Source organism: Papio anubis, chromosome 17 (genome assembly GCF_008728515.1).
Source record: "Papio anubis isolate 15944 chromosome 17, Panubis1.0, whole genome shotgun sequence".
Lineage (NCBI taxonomy): Eukaryota > Metazoa > Chordata > Mammalia > Primates > Cercopithecidae > Papio > Papio anubis.
The window spans coordinates 53749620-53771073 of record NC_044992.1 but is presented as its reverse complement, the minus strand read 5'-3'; the positions used below and the strand labels follow the sequence as shown (position 1 = coordinate 53771073).

Here is a 21454-nt window from a genome sequence, read left to right as displayed (position 1 = left end):
CTCCCAAAGTGCTGGGATTACAGGCGTGAGCCACTGCACCCGACCTGTCAGATGATGATTTTTTTTTTTTTTTTTTTTGGGAGACAGTCTCGCTGTGTTGCCCAGGCTGGAGTGCAGTGGCGTGATCTTGGCTCACTGCAAGCTCTACCTCCCGGGTTCACGCCATTCTCCTGCCTCAGCCTCCTGAGTAGCTGGGACTACAGGCTCCCGCCACCATGCCCGGCTAAGTTTTTTTTGTATTTTTAGTAGAGACGGGGTTTCACCATGTTAGCCAGGATGGTCTCCATCTCCTGACCTTGTGATCCGACCGCCTCGGCCTCCCAAAGTGTCAGGTGATTTAAAAACTATTCTTCCATGAATTGCTGGGCTAATTGATATGACTGTAAAATGCCTAACCCAGGGTTTAGCATCAAGTAAGCAAATTGTAACTGTTAGCTGCTACTCTGCCTATGACTATTTAGTCTTGTGCTTTAAACTCAAATATTTGTTGGCCCACTGAAGTCACTACACAGAGAAAGATGCTTTTCATTCTCAGTAAAGAACTTTGGAGATAACTGGGGCAGGCAGCTAGACAACAGGTGTCTTTTGTCCAGCATCAGCAAACTCATTGGAACTGATGGGTGGCTCACTTTGCTTAGAACCGCTACCAGCACGCACACGGGGCTGCTTCCCAGTCACACTGCTCCTGGGAAGGTGGGGGGCAGCTGTTCTGCAGTTAGCGCCGTCCTTTACCTCCTGTTACCAACTGCCTGAGTTCATCTGTGTTCAGTTAGGTAGATTACCAATTCCTGTTCATTCAGATTTTCTTCTGCTCACTAATGTGTTTAATGTTCCCTAACCTACCAAATGTGATTAGTGACTTTTTCTTTGAAGGTGGACTGGAGGAATCCTTGGCCTTCTGCAGCATTCTACTGCTGTTATGGAACAGTGCAGCTATGGATGTGCATCAGCGGGGGATGGGGAGAGGCTGGGGCAGTACATGTGAATGGAGAGGTAGCCCCACCAGTGTGTTTTCTGAAATACAGTCCCGCAGAGGGCAGTCTTGGGAAATTACTGCTCTCACATAATCTTCCTGACCTTACCCCTCCAGCATCTCCCTGCTATCCAAGGGTTGGGATTTTTAAAAAGAAAAACAAATTTTTAAAAAACCAAGTGAACCTTTTGCCATCTTGTAAGGGTGAAAAGCTCCCACCAAGTCTGGATGAACATTCATGCGTGGGCTTGAGGGCTTGGGAAAAAGATGGGGCTTGGCCCCACAGTGCAGGCAGGCCCAGTGATCCTATGAGAGAGGCCAGGAGGTGGGAGGTCGCCTGTGGGCAGGAGGTCAAGTATGTGGTATTTTATGACTGGTGCTTGATGAACCAAGGGAGAGGGCACCGAGAACAAGAGAACAACAGTATTTAATTGTAAAATCTCCACCCCTGAGGATATGTTTTCAGGTCTGGGTGACTAATAAGACTGGGAAACAAGGGAGGGAACGACGGCGCTGTGCTTCCTCTGCCCGCTGCCTCTGTGGATGCGTGGACCGCTGGCTTCAGTCCTGCTTTTCTTTCTGATGGCCCTTGTTGTTTATGCTACGTATTTTTGCAGGAGGCCTGAGGCGGGCTGGGGTCACTCTTTCTCCTCCTATGACTGGGCTTCACTCTCCTCCCCCATCTCTGTTGGGGCTTCGCTGTCCCTGGGGTAAGAATAACAATGCCAAGGTTTTGATTCTTGAAAGGAGCAATTAAGCTTCTCACCCCCTCCTCATTTTAGTTGGGAACTGTGAGGGCCCGTCATTTACCCAGGTTCCCTGCTGAGGATCTCCTCCTCATTAGATGACTTCTTGTGCAGCTTCTCTGCCTGGTTATTTACTCTTGTGGCACTGAGAGGTTTGTACATATCTTTAAGCCACAGTGGCTGTCTGAATGAGAAAGCGCCATCCTAGAAGATAGAAAGGGAAGTATTAATTTTGCATGTCCTGTGCTTTCCCTGGCCACAGCAATGAATCCTCCAAAGTACCTGAGTCTCACTTGGCGAACAGCATCTCCTACATGGCAGAAATCTGAAAATGCCCCTGGGGAGACACATGCACAAGATAGTGAGCGATGCTGCCATTTCCCACGTCTCTCACAATGTACTTCTCTGGTCTTATTAGGACTAAATGAGTACCTCAGTCCATAATCACAGTGAGAAGAACCACCGCAGACCACATACCTGGGGTCCTGAAAATCATCCCATGCATGTGAGACTTTCAGAAACTCTCCATGTCTGTTCAGAAGGGCCCCACAATATACTAGGGGGACTTTGTATGCGGCTCAGCATGGAGCATCGGCAGGATGTTCAGTCCCAGTCACCTCCTTGGCCAAGTGCCCTTGTGCAGTGAATAAACTGCACAGCCATGCTGGGCAGAAGCATTTTATATCAGTCCCCTTCAGACTTAGTCTCACAGGCATCATTTGATGGGGGGTGGGAGATGAAGTGGTTCTTTTCTTTCTAGATACTTTATTCTATAAGTTGCATCACCTCAAGCAAATGCCTGAGTGCAGGTAGCCAAGTTATCTATCTCACAGCCTTCATATGGCTGGCTGTCGCTGGTGAGTGAGTGAGCTGTGAAATCATTATAAAGGACAACATATTCTTTTTGAATTTGAATAAAATAGAAAAAGCCAGAGTGCATTGTGTGACCATGGGGCAATTCTCCCTTTCTCTTTCTCAGTTTTCCTGTCATAAAATGATGAAATACTGTCTAAGGTCTCTCGTAGTTAAAATTCTTTGGTTTGTTGTTTTTTTATTTGAGACAGTTTTGCTCTTGTTCCCCAGGCTGGGTGCAATGGTGCGATCTTGGCTCACTGCAACCTCTACCACCTGGGTTCAAGCAATTCTCCTGCCTCAGCCTCCTGAGTAGCTGGGATTACAGGTCTGCGCCACCACGCCCAGCTAATTTTGTATTTTCAGTGGAGATTAGTAGAGATGGGGTTTCACCATGTTGATGAGGCTGGTCTCGAACTCCTAACCTCAAGTGATCCACCTCGGCCTCCCAAAGTGCTGGGATTACAGGTGTGAGCCATCCTACCTGGCCTTTCTAGTTAAAATTCTGTGAGGTTTGCATAAAAGGAATAGAGTGGGGCCCAAAAACCAGTAAGATGAGAAAATAGTGTTTCCTCACTTCTAGGATCCAGGAAAAAAAAAAAGAAATAAATAAAAAAGAGAAAGTAGTGTTTCCTGCCACTTTCGAGGAAGGACTCACATATTCTACCTTCCATCAGCTTTGAAGGAGACGAGTGCCCTCACTCCCACACCCGGTGGCCTTCCTTACCCCTTCCCCAGAGCCTCCAAGAAGACCCTGGCCTGGCCTGATGCCCACCATCAGCAGGAACAGGCACCAAAACCTTTCCCCTTCCTGTCCCTCCCCACAGGGCTGGGGACAACAGATGTGTCCTTGTTAGTTCCAGCCAGCTCAGCTTTTGGCTGGGGAGCTAATTTCACTGGAGCCAGGCTAAGCATTAGGGTAACTAAGTATTTGTCCTGTCTTGGGCAGTTTCCTCACTGAAAAATGAGGGCAGAGTTCTAAGCTCTCCTCTAATTCTAAAATTCTAATTAAAATATCACGAGACTAGTGACGGCGCATGCCTGTAATCCCAGCTACTCAGGAGGCTGAGGCAGGAGAATCGCTTGAACCTGGGAAGTGGAGGTTGTGGTGAGCCGAGATCGCGCCACTGCACTCCAGCCTGGCAACAAGAGGGAAACTCCGTCTCAAAAGAAAAAAAAAAAAATTACCAGACTAATATTTACCTTGAGACTCCTTCTTCATCTTCTTGTGATGACCTTCGGTGAGAATAAATCTGTTTTGGAAGAAAATGCAATTAAGATTATCCATCACAACAACCATCTCCAAATCTGTATTCATTCCTTTTATTCATTATAAGTCTCATCTACCTGATGAGATAACTTGTTTGAAGACAGGAATTGTATGCTGTTTAACAGAGCTTTGATTCTTCCACAGTTCAGTCATCCTTGCTATCTTGCAGGGGAGTGGTTGTAGGATACCGCCCCCACACCATACCAGAATCTGTGGATGCTCAATCCCTTACATATAATGGTGCAGTATTTGCATATAACCAACACACATCCCCCCCATATTTACTTAGCGACAGGATTGCCCTCTGTTGCTCAGGCTGGAGTGCAGTGTCACAATCACAGCTCGCTGCAGCCTCAACCTCCTGGGCTCCAGTGATCCGCACACCTCAGCCTCTTGAGTGGCTGGGACTACAGATGTATATCACCAAACCTATTTTTTTTTTTTTTTTTTTTAGTAAAGACAAGGTCTCACTATGCTGCCCAGGTTGGCCTCCCAATGTGCTGGGATTATAAGTGTGATCCACCATGCCTTGCCCCACGTACTTTAAGTCATCACTAATAAAATGTGTAGATATTGGACAGCGGTGACAGCTGTTATATTGTAGTTTCTATTTGTATTTTTTTTTTTCCTTCAGATATTCAGCCTCATCTAGTTGAATCTGAAGATGTAGACATGCTGATGAAGAGGCTGACTGTATCTAACTTAGGGTCTTGCAGGCAGCTACCACTTAATACATTTTATTGACTGTTTTAGATAACATTCAACAGATAATTCCTAATAAAAACTCTTAAAAGTAGGAGAAAAAGAAAACTTCAGTCCTTCCTCTGAAGTGGCAGGAAAACCAGCCTGGGCAACATAGCAAGACCTTCTCTCTACAAACAAATTGTTTAAATTAGCTGCCTGCCTGTAGTCCTAGCCACTCAGGAAGCTGAGGCAGGAGGATCCCTTAAGCCCAGGAGATTGAGGTTACAGTGAGATAGAGCACACCATTGCTGTCCAGCCAGGGTGACAACAAGGCCCTAAGAAGGAAAAAAAAAAAAAAAAAAAAAAGGAAAAGAAAGGAAAAAGGAAAGGGGAAAGGAAGGAAAGAGTAGAAGTATTGGAAAGGAACAGACAAAACTATCATTATTTGCATATTAGATGATAAATGTTAGCTAAAGAAGCCTAAGAGAATCAACTAAGATTTTACTGGAAGTAATAAGAATTCAATAGGAAAGATCCCATTTACAAATGTATGAAGTATTTAGAAACAAAAATGCAAAGATCTTTTATCTAACAAAAGATGTATAAGATCTATATATGGGGCCGGGCGCGGTGGCTCAAGCCTGTAATCCCAGCACTTTGGGAGGCCGACATGGATCACTTAAGTCAGGAGTTCGAGACCATCCTGGCTAACACGGTGAAACCCCGCCTCTACTAAAAAATAAAAAAAAATCCAGCCCGGCGAGGTGGTGGTGGGCTTCTGCAGTCCCAGCTACCGGGAGGCTGAGGCAGGAGAATGGCGCAAAACCCGAGGCGGAGCTTGCAATGAGCTGAGATCTGGCCACTGCACCTGCAGCCTGGGCGACACCGCCAGACTGGCCTCAAAAAAAAAAAAAACAAAAAAAAAAAGATCTATATATGGAAACACTAAAGCTCTTCTGAAAGACATTAACAAGAAATGAATACAGGACATGAGATAGCACGTTCCTAGAATGTCGTACTGATGTCAATTCTCAAATTAATCTACAAATTTAATGTAATCCTGTTCAAATCCCAAGATAGTTTTTGGTGGCAGCTGTTTGAGAGACAGGGTCTCGCTGTTGCCCAGGCTAGAGTGCAGTGGTATGACCACAGTTCACTGCATCCTCAACCTCTCAGGCTCAAGCAATCCTCCCACTTCAGCCTCTGAAGTCTCTCATATGGTGTCCAAGAAATGGTGACAAATCTCACAAAGGGACTAGGCTCAGGAGGGCTGGAATATTCAGGGAAGGTGTCAAGAAGATGAACCTGAGTTGGCTTTTGAGAGATTCATAGGATTCCCACAGGCAGAGTGAAATAAGGGCATTTTAGATGGACACACAAAAGCAGAAATGCGGATGGTGTGACTGGGGTATGGTGAGAGGCTGCTCTGGCTGGAATGGAGGACTGCCACAATAATGGAAATGGTAAATGAGGCAAGTAAGGTTGGATTGGTAGCATAGTGTCAAGGTTGGCAGTTTATTAAATCACTCTTCCAATATGCTAGCAGTGGCCTCTTGGGATCGTGTAATCGAACAAAAGGCAAACAGAGGCAAGCTCCAGGAATGGGCACTGTGAACAGGACTTCAGAGTAGCCACATGTAGGCTTTAGACATTTTAATGCAGGTTGAGCATCTCTGATCCGAGGGCGAATGTCTCACATGGTCTCCAAGAAATGGTGACACATCTCACAGAGGGCCTAGGCTCAGGAGGGCTGGAGTATGAAACGCTCCCCGTCCCCTGTGAACTTAAAAATGTGGCCATCAACTTTTTTAAAAGATGGCTACTCTGTAGTGCTTTAACTGGACCTATTTAGACAACACCTTACACACTGGAGAAGGACGATACTGTGTGAACCTAATAAGTCTACAAGACAATACTTCTCTCTATTGGCTGTCTCCTTCCTCTCCAGGGTGATGACAACTCCGTGAGGTGGAGATTATACGTCTCTCAGCATTTCAGCAACAAGGAAATAAATTAGTGGCAGAGTAAGGGGTGACTTGGTGAGTATATCCAATTGTTGACATCGTTTTGGGTGGGAAAATTTTGCTATTATATCAACTTCTTAAAATAGTCTAATGGGATTAACTTGGTTTCAATTCACAGAGACCTCCTGGAAGCGAGGATCCTTTAAAATCCTGGAATATCCACTGCAGTAAAAGAACAAAGCGTACGTCAGCCTTAACCTACTGAAGAAGAATGTCAAGTAGCAGCAGGTGGGAAAGCGGCTTTGGTTTTGCGTTTGTGGGCTCTGAATCCACACAAAGACAGGACTGCATTCTGAAAACCTGAATTAATTGTTGTCCTTACCTGAATGAGGCAGAAAATTATAATCAAAGTCGTTAGTATTTCGGTCACAAATAATGCCAAGATGAGTTTGTTGTTATAGCCATATCCTGGAACTTCTTTTGTGAGCTAAAAAAAAAAAAAAAGAAAAAAGAAAAGAACAATTAAAAAAAAAAAGAGAGAGAGCTAACTATCCAAAACCCCAGTATTCCAGGTGAGTACCTTACAGGTTCTTTTTTTATTTTTTTGAGACAGAGTCTCACTCTGTCACCTAGTCTGGAGTACAGTGGTGCGAACACAGTTCACTAGACTCGACCTCCCTGGGCTCAGGTGATCCTCCCACCTCAACCTCCTGAGTAGCTGGGACTACAGGCATGTGTCATCACCCCAGCTATTTTTTTAATTTTTGTGGAGACAGGGTTTCACTGTGTTGGCCAACCTGGTCTCAAACTCCTGACCTCAAGTGATCCACCCACCCTGGCCTCCCAAAGTGCTGGGATTACAGGCGTGAGCCACCCCACTTCACCTACAGTTCATCTTGTGCACTAATCTATTTCACCCTCTACATGAGCAAAGTGGGAGATCACCATCATGGCCGAAGTTACATGACCAGGACAAGCTATGGCCTGGGAGTCCCAGGTTCTCCTGTGTGGGCACTTTCCTGGCATACACTAAATGATGGCAAATCTGGGTCTCATGTTTCTGTGTCGTCCTCACCTCACTCAACCTCTGCTCTTTCTGTTCACTCTGGGCTCGCGGTTTCCTCATTGATATAGTTCTCAGTTTTCCACTGTTCCAGATCCCATTCTTCCTTGGATGCCTTTATATCCTGCTGCTCACTGAGAAGCTTCATCAGGAGGCCTGTCCTGGAGATCAGCTTGGCACAGGTCACTTGCACACGGGTGTCAGAGCAGTCCATTTTCAAGGTCCGACAACGGGAGTGTTCTGTTTTCTCTCATTGTTGTTGGGGATGAGGGACCAGAGCTGCTCGGTTAGCTGATTTTCAAACTGGATCACCTGCAGACGAGACCAATGGGTAATTGAAGCTTTTGGGCTCGAGGACAGGTCAGTGCCCACGCAGTTGTATTCCCATTGTGTCTCGATTAGTTCGTTTAACAGTTGGCTCAAGTTGAATCCAGTCCCAGCGAATCTGCCTCTGTGGAGGAGGATTGTAGGTTGTGTTTTCAGAGATGGTGCCTTCTGGCATAGTAGTGTTTTCCATAGAAATGTTTTCTTCAAAGGCATTTCTTGCAGTTGTGTCTTTTACATTAGTGTTTTCTGTAAAACGTTCTGAAGGAGCAAATCCTTCCAGAAAAGGATTTTCCTGAGGACTTGGGTCTCCTAACATAAAAAAAAAAAAAGCCCCTTGTGAAGGGGAATTTATGAGGCTCTTCGCTGCAGAGAATGGTGGCCTGTTTGCGAAAGCATCGCCCATCGAGGTCTTTCTTCTGAACTTTTGACTCTTTTTGGCTTTGAGTGTTCTGTGGGCCACGCTGAGCCAGTTTATGATAGCTGCATTTTTCGGAATGCACGATTGGTTTGGCAGCCTCTATACTTTTAACTTAGCCTTTGCTTTCTAAAATGAAAACGGCGTGGGTTAAGTCTTTCGACTACACCCTGACCTCAGGAGGGCTTTGCAGGGGTGGGAGGCAGCTTCATGGAGAAGGGTTTCAGCACAGAAGACACTGCTACAAGCAGGCTCTGGGTGAAATCTTAAGGCTTGGTGTAGACGGTGTTTCCACTAACTTTCACGCCTCTGCTCTGTGTGGCTTGTTCCAGCCTCCTTGAGACCGGCTCCTCGAGCCTTTCTCGGGCCTGACAAATGCTCAAAGTGACCCTCTTCCTCCTGGTGCCTTGCTTTCCCACCCTTTAGCGCCTTTTTCTGGATGCTCCTTTGGGCCCCGAGGACTCTGTTCACTTCTCTGCAGGTTGTTGCCTATACTTGAATCTTTGTGGCTGTTTTCCCTGTGGTTGGGATTGTGCTCTAATTTCTTTTCAACATTTACGCGAAATTTACCTAGAAGGCTGGTCTGCATAAGCATGGCAGTTTTTCTTCCCTTTAACTTCATCGATTTTTTCCTGTATTTCTGCATCTAACATATTTTCCAGTTAGTATAGCTTTCTCTAATTTATTTTCTCATAAATTTCCATAAGTTGGTTGTCAGGATGGTATTGAAGAGGGGGCTCTTTATTGTTTTTCAAAATACCCAGGGGCCTATCTCCATCTTGCAATATCGAAGAAAGCTGTTTAATGAACGTAACAACATTGGATTACATCTAGATTTGGCCTACTGAGAAATAAAAAGATGTACCCGGAAAAATTCCATAACTTCATTCTCGGGCTATTGGTGTCTAGCTGCTCACTCCCAAAGCCTACAAGCTGGATGTCACTGTTGCCTTGAGGGCACTCCCCTCCTGCCTCACTAGGTCAGCTCAGTGCTCGTGGTGCTTCTTCCTCGGCCTGTAACACCTTCATGAACGCCTCCTGGATTCCTACAGATGCTTCTTCAGCTGTGAAAAAGAAGAGACTGTTTTGATCATGAAAGATGATGTACTCACGCATCAGTCCAGCTGTACATCCCAGTCACACAGAGTAGGAGTCAGCAAACATTCGAGTGTCATTCAGAGAGGAGAAACACACACCCAATCCTAAACCTACGAAATGGCAACAACAAAAGGAGAAAAGACATCTTTCGAAAACATGGCCACCTACTTGGAACATTCCATAGTGTGACATAGAGTAAGTCTGCTTAGGATTATTCCATTGATCCACAAGGGCCAGTTAAAAATGCTCAGTCAAAGCCCAAGGTGGAAGACAACTGCTTCCCTGATGAGCTGGCCTCTCTGCAGACTGCTCCGTACCCTGTGCTGTCCTGCCTCACATGCAGAGAGAGTACAAGGCTCCCTCTCTCCTTGTCCTCGGTGTGCCTGTGTTCTTGCTACCATCACAGCTGAATGCAGTGAAAGGCGGTCCTCTGAGAGGAGCAGGGTGGAGATGCTAACTTGGAAAGCCCCTCCCACTGCTGATAGATTCTCATCTGGCACGTGCTCCACCCACCCACCCCATTCCCTGCTCCCACATACTGTAGCCCCATCACAGAAAATGTGACATGGAAAAAACACCATGTCCACCCTAGTTCTTAAATTTGGGCAGGGATTCAGGGGGTAGGTTAAGGGATTTTTAATTTGCCAGATGGTATGCCTATGTTGTTGAATGTACAATGAATCTATGGTATGACAGCAGTTTCTGGATAAACATTACTTGAGATCCTATAATGCAGAAGGGAAAAAGCAACTTTTATCAGTTGCCTACTTTGCTTTCATTTTATCTCTAATATTCTGGATGGGGAACCATCCAAAGCTTCTGACTGCATGAAGGTCAAGTGTGCCCATGTGCAGCTGGTTTTCTTTTCCAGAATTAAAAGTATTTTGGGTGGTGCTGAGGGTCAGAGGAAGAAATAAAGATTGTGAGAAAGGAGAAACATGGGCTTGGGGAGAACCCAGAATTGAGGACAGAAGACCTGGCACTAGGCTACAGCACTTAGCACCTCTGATCTTGTTTTTCCTCATCTGTAAAAGGAGATTACCAATGCTTTTCTGCCCACCTCTTCAGGAGAAGGGAATAATTGGTTTAAAAAAAAAAGTTTTTAAAAATAAGCACCACTGACTTTGTGTAGCCAAGCATTATTAATTATCCACCCCGTATCACTGGTAGATACCTGTAAAGCTATCTGGACATGAAAGCAGTCACATTTTAGAAGTCATGAATTTGGTGCTAATAAACCTAATCTACAGAAAAACTCCTGAAAGCACTTGCGCATTTGTTCTGTGAATGGAAAGGTTTGAATTCAGAGCAAGTTCAGCGTTGGATGGTCTAAGCATGGAAAAGCCCTCCATTCCATTAGAAGAGCCAGGTAGCAATTTCTGGTTACGGAACCAGAAACTCTCAGGCTTCAAATAAAACAGCATCACTTGTATTCTTATAAAACTATAAAAACAAAAAACCAAAACCGGATCTACATCTGTCCTACAAGGCTGAGAGTACTCGAGACCTCATGGATATAAAACCACCTTACAGGGCCGGGCGCGGTGGCTCAAGCCTGTAATCCCAGCACTTTGAGAGGCCAAGACGGGCGGATCACGAGGTTGGGAGATCGAGACCATTCTGGCTAACTGGGTGAAACCCCGTTTCTACTAAAGGATACAAAAAACTAGCCGGGCGTGGTGGCGGGCACCTATAGTCCCAGCTACTCGGGAGGCTGAGGCAGGAGAATGGCGTGGACCTGGGAGGCGGAGCTTGCAGCGAGCTGAGATCCGGCCACTGCACTCCAGCCTGGGTGACAAAGCGAGACTCCGTCTCAGGAAAAAAAAAAAAAAAAAAAAACCAGCTTACAAACTACATTGCACTGTATGAAGAAATTATCACTGGGGGCAAAGCACCAAGCAGACAGCACAGTACACAGTGTGTGGATGTTAATGTTACTCCCTAGCCTTCCCATTCCTTTGTTTTGGTCCTTTGTGCATATGGAACAGTTCTGTTATCAAATTTTGTAATCATAACTGAGAACCTGACTCTCAGCAAGGGAATAGTTCAGAAATTGAGGGAGTTTAACTCTGAATGAGTAAATAAAAATAAAGCAATTATATCATTAGCTTAAAATTTTATCATTATAAATAAAAAGTTTAAAAACAAATACTTAAAATAATGTAATAATTGATCACCAGGCAATTTGGACTCACGACAATGTATGGTGTTTGTCAGACATGCACTGTTGCAATGCAGCTTGACTGTCTTGCAGACAGCCTCAATGCTGTTTTTAAATTGGCAGAGGCAGCAGGCCATATGGCTAGGTAAGATCCTATAGATGAAAACAGAGAACAATAAATTAGTGGTAAAGAGGTCACTTGAGTAGGTAAAGGAGGCAGGCCAACACTACCACAGGGGTGGGCAAAAAGGTGTTATTGAAGCTTATGGATGGACAGTTGGGTAGGAACCAGAAGGCCAATAGGAAGGAGGGCAAAGGTGCCCAACCGAACAGTAACCATGGCAGTGAGTATGGTATGCCTAGAATAAAAGGTGTGGTTAATAAATGGTGACACTGACCAGTAGCCAATTCAGAAGTATCTCTTCCCAACTCAAAAGTCTCACTTTGGGCTGAACATACACAGGAAGAAGGTAGACTTCTAAGAAGAGTCTGAGTAAGTCCCCAACTTCTGGAGGCCCTTTCTCAATTCCTGTTGGGAGTGGGAAATATAAATTACTCTGGGCATTAAAAATAGTTTAACCTGGATTGTGGGGTTAAAAAATAACAGGTAGCACTGGTCAAATCTGGACAATTCCATCATTCAAAAGAATAATAACAATAAGTTACAACATAGTTAATATAAAGAAGAATCCATGAAGAGTGATATTCAAAAAGAAAGAGGGGGAGTTTTTCTTTAACAAAATAGTGCCAGCTAGTAAATGTAGAAAGAATGACAGAATTTTTAAAAGTGTCACTTTGCAACCACCAATGTAATAAAAATTCGTTCAGACAAGGATTATCATTGATGCACATTTGGGTGAAAAGACATTTGAGAACAGGATCTTCACTGAACTCAAAGTACCAACCCACAGATTATTTATTACCAAGGGGAAAATTAGTATTTTTTATGAGACAAGGTCTCACTCTGTCGCCCAGGCTGAAATACAGTGGCAAAATTACAGCTCATTGAAACCTCACCCCCACTGGGTTCAAGTGATCCTCCAAATTCAGCCCCCTGAGTAGTTGGGAGTATAGGCTTGCACCAGCATGACCAGCTAATTTTTTTTTTTTTCATTTTTTTGTATTTTTAGTAGTGACAGGGTTTCACCATGTTGCTCAGGCTGGTGTAGAACTCCTGGACTCAAGCAATCCTCCCATCTCGGCCTTCCGAAGTGCTGGGATTACAAGTGTGAGCCACTGCCCAGCAAAATAATTACAATGGAGAGATCTGGAAGATCACCTTAATCAAGTGATCAAACGTAGTATTACAGGCCACCTGAGGTTATGAGGCAGGAAGAATATATCACCTATGCAGTATTTTTCCAAAAAACCTGAACTTGAATCTTATCATGAGGAAACCGACAAATATACATTGTGGGACATTTACAAGACAACTATCTTTGACTCTTAAAAAATGCCAATGTCATGAAGAAAGATCAAAGAAAGTAGAGAATGTTTTAGATTAAAGGGAAGCGAGGCAGACATGCAGTGCCTGATCTTGATTAGTTTCTGTACTAATGCTCATCTTTCTGGCATGTTTGAATTTTTATTCAAAATATAAATTTGGAGAAGAAAGAAATTCAAGACTGGTGGGTTTGACCCCTTGTGGCTTATTAGGGGCAGTTCAGAGATAAAGACAATCCCTGTAACTGGAGTAAAAGGTCAGTCTCAGGGAGTATAGCATGGTCATTAAGAATACAGATTCCACAGCCAGACCAGGCTTAAATCCCAGCTCTGCTAATAATGTGAATTTGAGCAAATTGCTTAATCTCTGTTTCTCGGCCTTGTCATTATAACAGTACCTACCTCTAATGAATTTGGATTAAATAAATCAATACCTAGAAAATGCCTGGCACACAGTAGGTGCTCAATAGCAGTTAACTACTATAATTACTATTATTTTTTTTTTTTGAGACAGAGTCTTGCTGTGTCTCCCAGACTGGAGTGCAGTGGGGCAGTCTGGCTCACTGCAAGCTCCACCTCCCAGGTTCACGCCATTCTCCTGCCTCCAGCCTCCCGGTAGCTGGGACTACAGGCGGCACCATACCACGCCCGGCTAATTTTTTTGTGTATTTTTAGTGGTGGAACGCAGGCGGCTGGGAGTTGTGCCAGGCCACCGACCCACCGCCTTGGCTCCGGAGTGCTGGGATTACAGGCATAGCAGGCCACTATGCCTGGCCAGCTACCATAGTGTGTGACTGCAGGGTTGTGGGGGAGCTGGGAGTCCTCCAAAAGGATGAAACTGTGGGGCCACATTAAGACTGTGGGGAGACAGAAGAGTGTTTCATGGATACATGAAGCCTATGAGTTAGGGTACAATGTATGGTTTTGGGTGAAAACTGCATGTCCCAGCAGGTGCCGGCTGGGCATCTCTTTAAACCTGGAGAGGAATAATCACAAGGGACTGGTATTATTCACTTTTGGGGCAGTGGGCTTTTCTGAGATCTTCATGTGGAATGGACCCAGAACCCATTACCCCAGCATTTTTATTATGCAGCAGCTTTAACTCCACACAAAAGGTGTTTCTTTTTTTTTTTTTTTTTTTTTTTTTTTTGAGGCCAGTCTCCTGTGAGCTGGAGTGCAGTGGGCGATCTCGGCTCACTGCAGAAGCTCCGCCCCAGTTCCGCCATTCTCCCGCCTCAAAGCCTCCCAAGTAGCTGGGACTACAGAAACCCGCTCAGCGCCCGGCTAGTTTGTATTCTTTTGTTTTGTTTGAGGCGGGGTCATCTGATTACGCAGGCTGAGTGCTGTGATTGCAATCTGGCTCACTGCAGCCTGCCTCCTGTGCTCAAGTGATCCTCCACCTCAGCCTCCCTGAGTAGCTAGAACTACAGGTGTGTGCCACCATGCCTGGCTAATGTTTGTATATTTTGTAGAGATGGGGTTTCACCATGTAGTCCAGGCTGGTCTTGAACTCCTGAGCTCAAGCAACCCTCTCTCCTTGGCCTCCCAAAGTGCTGGGATTACAGGCACGAACCCAGAGGTTTTGTATTATTTTCCTGCCCCCAACTTTTTATTTTAAACATTTTGTTTTTCCTTTAAGCCTTAGGATGGCTGGAAAGCATTTTTGAATGGTATAATGAACACCTGTATAACTTTCATCTAGAATCAACAGTTGCTAATACTTTACCGCATTTGCTTTCCACATGTTCTGGACCGGTATTAGTTTTGCAGGGGCCGCTGGCCGCTGCATTCCGAAGCCGCTAAGTGTGTGCAGCCCCTAAGAACCAAGGCATTCTCCTACATAACCCGAATACTATCACCCCCCAATGGAACTTAATATTATCATTGTCTACTATGTAGTCCATATACACATTTTCACAATGTCCCAGTCATAACATGGCTTCAACAAATTCAGAATCCAGTCAAACATCAGACATTGCACTTACTGCATGATTCTTTAGTCTCCTTCAATCTAGAACTGTTCCCAGGAATGTTTTAAGTATATTGACAAACCTTTCGGACTGTAAATGACCTGAGGTGTATGTTATCCTTACTTGAGAATGATTTTTCAATATGCATTAAAGATCATTACACATGAGCGGGGCTCGTGCTGGCTTTGCTGCCATATAGTAATAAACTGAAGACTTCAATAACGAACTCCCCATAAGGCGTTAGGTTCAATGTCTTTATGGCCTTGGTGACAAATGGTTACAGAGAATGAGGAGCTTTTCCTATCCACTAATGGTCAAGAAAAAGCAGACAGATCCTCACTGTCTTAGAGAACCAAGTGAAAGCTGGTCAGATGAAGAGGACTTCATCAGAGGAGGAAGGGATCTGGCTGACAGGGAAGTGCTGCTGGGAGGCTGAGGGGAAGTGGGGCTAAGAGCAGTAAAACAGATCTGATGTGAACCAGTGACAGTAGTGGGGCAGAGTGCTAAATGAAGAGCCCTTTCCATGCTAATCTTACATACTGCCCTCAACCAGCCTTAGCATAAGAGAGTTTCTATTTAGCTTGCTATATGGTGGGGTGGTGGCACTGTTTAAGTTGCAGTAATTGTGTAACAAATTCACAATAGGGCCCTGCAGTGTATACACACACACACACACACACACACACACACACACACACACACACACACACTTTTTTTAAAAAAAACAGGGTCTCGCTTTGTCACCCAGGCTGGAGTGCAGTGGTGCCATCTTGGCTCACTGCAACCTCCACCTCCTGGTTCAAGTGATCCTCCCTGGCTCAAGGTTCAGTAGCTGGGACTACAGGTGTGTGCCACCACACGGCAGGCACTCTCCTGCCTGCACTGCAGAGAAGGCCAGGCACAGTGCCTCCTTATTGTGCCTGTAATCTCTCAGCACTCTGGGAGGGTGAGGCAGGAGGGATCACTGTTCAGGGACCGAACCAGCCTGGGCAACGTGCAGACCTGTTTCTACAAAAAAGAGATAAAATAAAAATAAAATTGCAAGAAAAAGATACCTCACATCATATATGCAAATTAACTCAAAATGGATCATAGACTTAAATGTATGCAATTTCTGGGAGACATAGGAAAAGAATGAACGTTTAGGATTTGGCAGGTTCTTAAAGATTTCTTAGGTAAAAACAAAATTACAAGCCATTTAAGAAAGAATTGGTAACTTTGGCTGAATTCAGTCAAGAAGCTGCTGCAGAGAACATTTTTACTTTTTTGAGACAGGAGTCCCACTCATGTAGCCCAGGCTGGAGTGCAGTGGTGCAATCTCGGCTCATTGCAACCTCCACCTCCCAGGTTCAAGCACTTCATGCCTCAGCCTCCAGAGTAGCTGGGATTGCAAGTGGGCCACCACACCTGGCTAATTTGTGTATTTTAGTAGAGATGGGGTTTCCACACATGGAACACTACTCAGCAATAAAAGGTGAACAGCTGTCCCTCGGTGTCTGCAGGGGATTGGCTCAGGACCCTAGAGATACCAAAGTCCCTGAATGTTGAAGTCTCTTTTATATGAAATAACATAATGTTTGTATATAACTCAAAGTATACTTTAAATACCTAATACAGGGTAAATGGTATGTAAATAATTATACTGTATTTTAAACATTTGTGTTGTTTTATATATTTTATTTTTTCCAAATATTCTCCATCCATGGTTAGTAGAATCCATGGATGAGCAACCTGCAGATATGGAGGGCCAGCTGTAGTGATGGGTGCAACAACGTGGATGGTAGCAGAATCTCAAAAAAACTTATGATGAGTGAGACCAGGCGAGGTGGATCACATCTGTAATCCTACCACTTTGGGAGGCTGAGGCGGGCGGATCACTTGAGGTCAGGAGTTCGAAACCAACCTGGCCAACATGGTGAAACCTTGTCTCTACTAAAAATACAAAAATTAGCCGGGCGTGGTGGCATGCGCCTGTAATTCCAGCTACTTAGGAGGCTGAGGCAGGAGAATCACTTGAACCTGGGAGGCGGAGGTTGCAGTGAGTCTAGGTTGTGCCGCTGCACTGCAGCCTGGGTGACAGAGTGAGACTCTATGTCTCAAAAAAAAAAAAAAAATGCTATGTGAAAGAAGCCAAGCACAAGAGGCGACATGCTGTATGATTTCATTTATAAGACATTCTGGAAAAGGCTAAAGTATAGGAACAGAAATCAGATTAGTAGCTAACAGGGGCTAATGGTGGGAGGAGGGGACTGACTGCAAAGGGACACGAGGGGCCTTTTTGAGGCATCAGAAATGCTTTATATTGGGAATGTGGTGGTGGTTATGTAACTACACATTTGTCAAAACTCATCAAACTGTACCCTTAAAAAGGGTGAATGTTAGTATATGAAAATTACAACTCAATAAACCTAACTTAAGAAAATAATAAAACAAACCTAAAGAACCAACTAAGTGAAAATAAATCTAAGAAGAGAATAACTTACAGTTTTTCCAGTTCAACAGTCATCGTGAGAATGTTCTTAAGTGTTGTAAGTGGAACTTGCGTTTTTCCCATGTCTCTGAAGAAGAAAGTCAAAACATTCATGATATGAACCCCAATAAAAAATTCTGTACTTAAAAAGGCATTTCAAGGACATGTGATTACTTCAATTTTAGTTTCTCTATAAAACAAGCCAGCTCAAGAGTTTATTTGCTGTAGAATTCCGGGGAGCTCTTATTAGAGAAATTTAGGTTGATTTGCATCATCAAATTCATGATATTCAAGAGCAGAACTTACACCTTTTTCTTTTTTAACCATTATCTTCTCATTTTCAAATTGCATTCACCATTTTATTTACTCTTTTTTTCATTTTTAGAATAATGAACACCTTTTCCCCTTTGCTTTCTTGGTAAATTAATATTCTTCCATGTGTCTACATGTTCCAAATCTATATGGGTTCTTCAACACTGTTCTTTTCCCTTGCTGGCTTAACAATTATACATCCTCTTTAATTTTTTTCTTTGCCAATAATTATGACATTTTAGCCTAAATGCAAAATACTTAAGCTTTGATAAAAATTTAAAAAGCATAAATCATCTCATGACTCATGAGAGTACTATAGTACTTACAGATATTTTAATGCTGGCAATTTAAAGAGATACGGATCTTCAACAGTTGTCAGAGGATTGCGATTGAGAATTCTAAAAAATGGAATGGAATTAAAATAACCTGAATTTTCAATGTGAAAGAAACTGCATGAAAAGTTTATATTCATTTTTTGCTATAGAACTTGTAGGTAAAAAAGAAAAAAATGTTTTCTGTTTATACCTAATAAATCACCATTAGACTCTGTAAAGCACTATTCCTCAGGGAACTACCCAGGTCTCTAGAAGTAGAGGAGAGAACGAGGGGAAGAACTACAAGGGAAAAAAAAGTGGACAGCAAAGAAAAAATAAGCCACGGAACTTTTCAGGTCAAAAAACCTACAAGTGACTATGTTAGTAGGAAGCCCTGACTGTGTAGGAAACAGTATTTCTAGTGTCCTCCATAATTCAAGTTGTTCATCTTTTTTTTTTTTTTTTTTTGGGGGGGGGGATGGAGTCAAGCTCTTGTTGCCCAGGCTGGAGTGCAATGGTTCCATCTCAGCTCGCTGCAACCTCCGCCTCCGAGGTTCAAGCGATTCTCCTGTCCTGCCTCAGCCTTCCGAGTAGCTGGGATTACAGGCGCCTGCCACCACGCCCAGCTAATTTTTGTATTTTTAATAGAGACAGGGTTTCACCATATTGGCCAGGCTGGTTTTGAACTCCTGACCTCAGGTGATCTACCTGCCTCAGCCTCCCAAACTGTTAGGATTACAGGCGTGAGTCACTGCAGCTGGCTGCTTGTCTTTTATCTTTATAAAGTTTTTAAAATTTATGGTTTAATTTGCACAGTTAAAAAAACATAGGACCAATTATTTTGCTTTATAGCCAAAGAAAAAGGAACATATCTAACAGGAGGAACTGGTCAAAACCCTACTCCCACTTTCTTCTTTTATGACATCACAGCCTTTCTTACATTGCATGTAATCACCTGTCCACTTGTCGGTCTCCCGGACTATGAGCTCCTTGAGGGCAGAAACCACTTTTTTTTTTTTTTTTGGATACGGAGTCTCACTATGTCGCTCAGGCTGGAGTGCAGTGGTGCAATCTCGGCTTACTGCAATCTCCACCTCCCGGGTTCAAGCAATTCTCCTGCCTCAGCCTCCCGAGTAGCTGGGATTACAGGTGCCCGCCACCATGCCCTGTCATCCCTGTGCCTGGCATGATGTCTGAAATGTATTAGGCATTTAACAAATGTTTATTGAATAAACAAATGACATTTTGTTTATATGTCAATAAAATGAATAAACTGATTTTGATGCAAATTATTATTCCAAAATGCTGGAATCGATTTTCTGTTTAATTCTTTAAAGTGAACAAGAAAAAGAAAAGAAACAGGCAGAAATAAAAGAAAATCTGCTTTTAGGTTAACCAAAGAATCATCATTGTACTTCTGCAGAAATTATACAGATAATAATTATTACAGTGAGTATCTACTGGGTTGCCAGGTATTTGGGATCAGCATTTCACATTTAATCCTCACGATAACCTTATGTGGTAGACATTATTATTGCCCTATTTTTAAATGAGGAAACTGAGGCACAGAGAGGTTATATAACTTGTCCTAGGTCACCCAGCTATTAAGCAGCAAAGCTGTAATTTGAACTCGTGTGTTTAATCTGTATGAGAAAAGGGTTTACTTTAACCTTACTTTTTTTCTAATTTTTATTTTCGTTCTTCATTCTTTCTTTTTCAGTCTCTCTCTTTTTCCTTCCCTCCTCCTTAATTATTTCTATTTTCTTTCCTTCCTTTCTCCTCTCACCTCCCCTCCCCACCCAAACAGGGTCTCGCTCCATTGACCAGGCTGGAGTGCAGTGGCGTGATCTTGGCTCACTGCAACCTCCACTTCCCAAGCTCAGGTAATCCTCCTTCCTCAGTCTCCCAAACAGCTGGGACTATAGGCACGCACCACCACGCCTGGCTAATTTTTGTGTTTTTAGTAGAGATGGGAGTTTCATCATGTTGGCCAGGCTGGTCTTGAACTCCTGATCTCAAGTGATCTGCCTGCCTTGCCCTCCCAAAGTGCTGGTGTGAGCCACTGGCCCAGCCTTAATGTTGAGAAGACTAAATACAGAAATGCCTTTCAACCTTCTTCTACTCCTCTGGGAGGACCTCTATGAGAATTACAATTTCTCATTAGCAGTTCACTGCCACGCTTGCCTATAGTTCCAGCTGTTCGGGAGGCTGAGGCAGGAGAATTGCTTGAACCCGGGAGGCGGAAGTTGCAGTGAGCTGAGATCGAGCCACTGCACTCCAGCCTGCGTGATAGAGCAAAAAAAAGAGAATTACAGTTTCTCTTTTTATGTCTTTCCCCTAATCCTTTCCCATGATTAAATAGTTAATTAGTCTATGGTCAATTAGACTTTTTTTTAAGGGACACATTCTCACTCACTGTGTTACCCAGGCTGGAGAGCAGTGGTTATTCACAGGCACGATCCCACTAGTGATCAGCATGGGAGTTCCGACCTGCTCCATTCCCGAACGGGGCTGGTACACCCCTTTTTAGGCAACCCGGTGGTCTCCTGTTCCCGGGAGGTCACCATACTGATGCTGAACTTAGTGAGGACACTCAATCAGCATAGCATGCTACAGCCCAGAATTCCTGGACTCAAAGAATCCTTCTTCCTTTGCCTCCTGAGATCTGGGAATACAGGCACGTGCCCTGTGAGCCTTTAGAGATTTAAAACCATGCTGTAAGTGACAGGTCAGGGAAGACCTACTAAGTTCATAAACTCTCACCTCTGGCTGATCTTGAGGTTCTGCAAAAGCAAGAAGTGAAAGCTAAGGCATGGCTGTAAACTATCTGGCTGAGTGCTGAAGGTATGCCCCAACATGTACACAGGGCCCCTTGGCAAAAACTAGGAGACTTATCAGTTTCAGGAATTTAAGTAAACCTCCATTTAATCATTAGCTGATCGGTAAGCTAACCAAGAAGAGACTTCAGTGGGCACACGATATATAACGCAAGACTGTACTGAAGAAGTTCAGAAAAGTCACTAAATAAATAGCAACTACTAACACAAGCAGCAGTAACACCAAACCCTGGGAGCATGGATCTGATTTTCAGAATTGCTACATTATATTATTTAAAATACTCAATTTTCAACAAAAATTTATGAAAGATGCAAGAAAACAAAGTATGGTCCATACACGTGGTGGGGGCAAGAAATAAGCAGAAATTGTCCCTGAGAAAGACCAGATGTTAGACTTACTAGACAGAAAAAAATTTTTTTTTGTAGAGGTGGGGACTTGCTAAGTTGCCCAGGCTGGTCTTGCACTCCTGGCCTCAACCTCAGCCTCCCAAAGTGCTGGGATTATAGGCACAAGCCACCACGCCTTCCCTAGAGAAAGATTTAATTCAGCTATTT

At 43.9% G+C, this 21454-nt stretch overlaps 1 long non-coding RNA gene and 1 pseudogene across 1 annotated transcript; one reads left to right on the top strand and one right to left on the bottom strand.

The window, feature by feature from the left end:
- Positions 1 to 1381: 1381 nt before the first annotated feature.
- Positions 1382 to 21454, bottom strand: part of LOC101012278 — a 63555-nt pseudogene continuing 43482 nt past the window's right edge.
- On the top strand, positions 5457 to 7024 carry LOC116271069. Its single transcript, XR_004179472.1, has 2 exons — positions 5457 to 6564; positions 6668 to 7024. It is a non-coding gene; the product is annotated as an uncharacterized LOC116271069 (long non-coding RNA).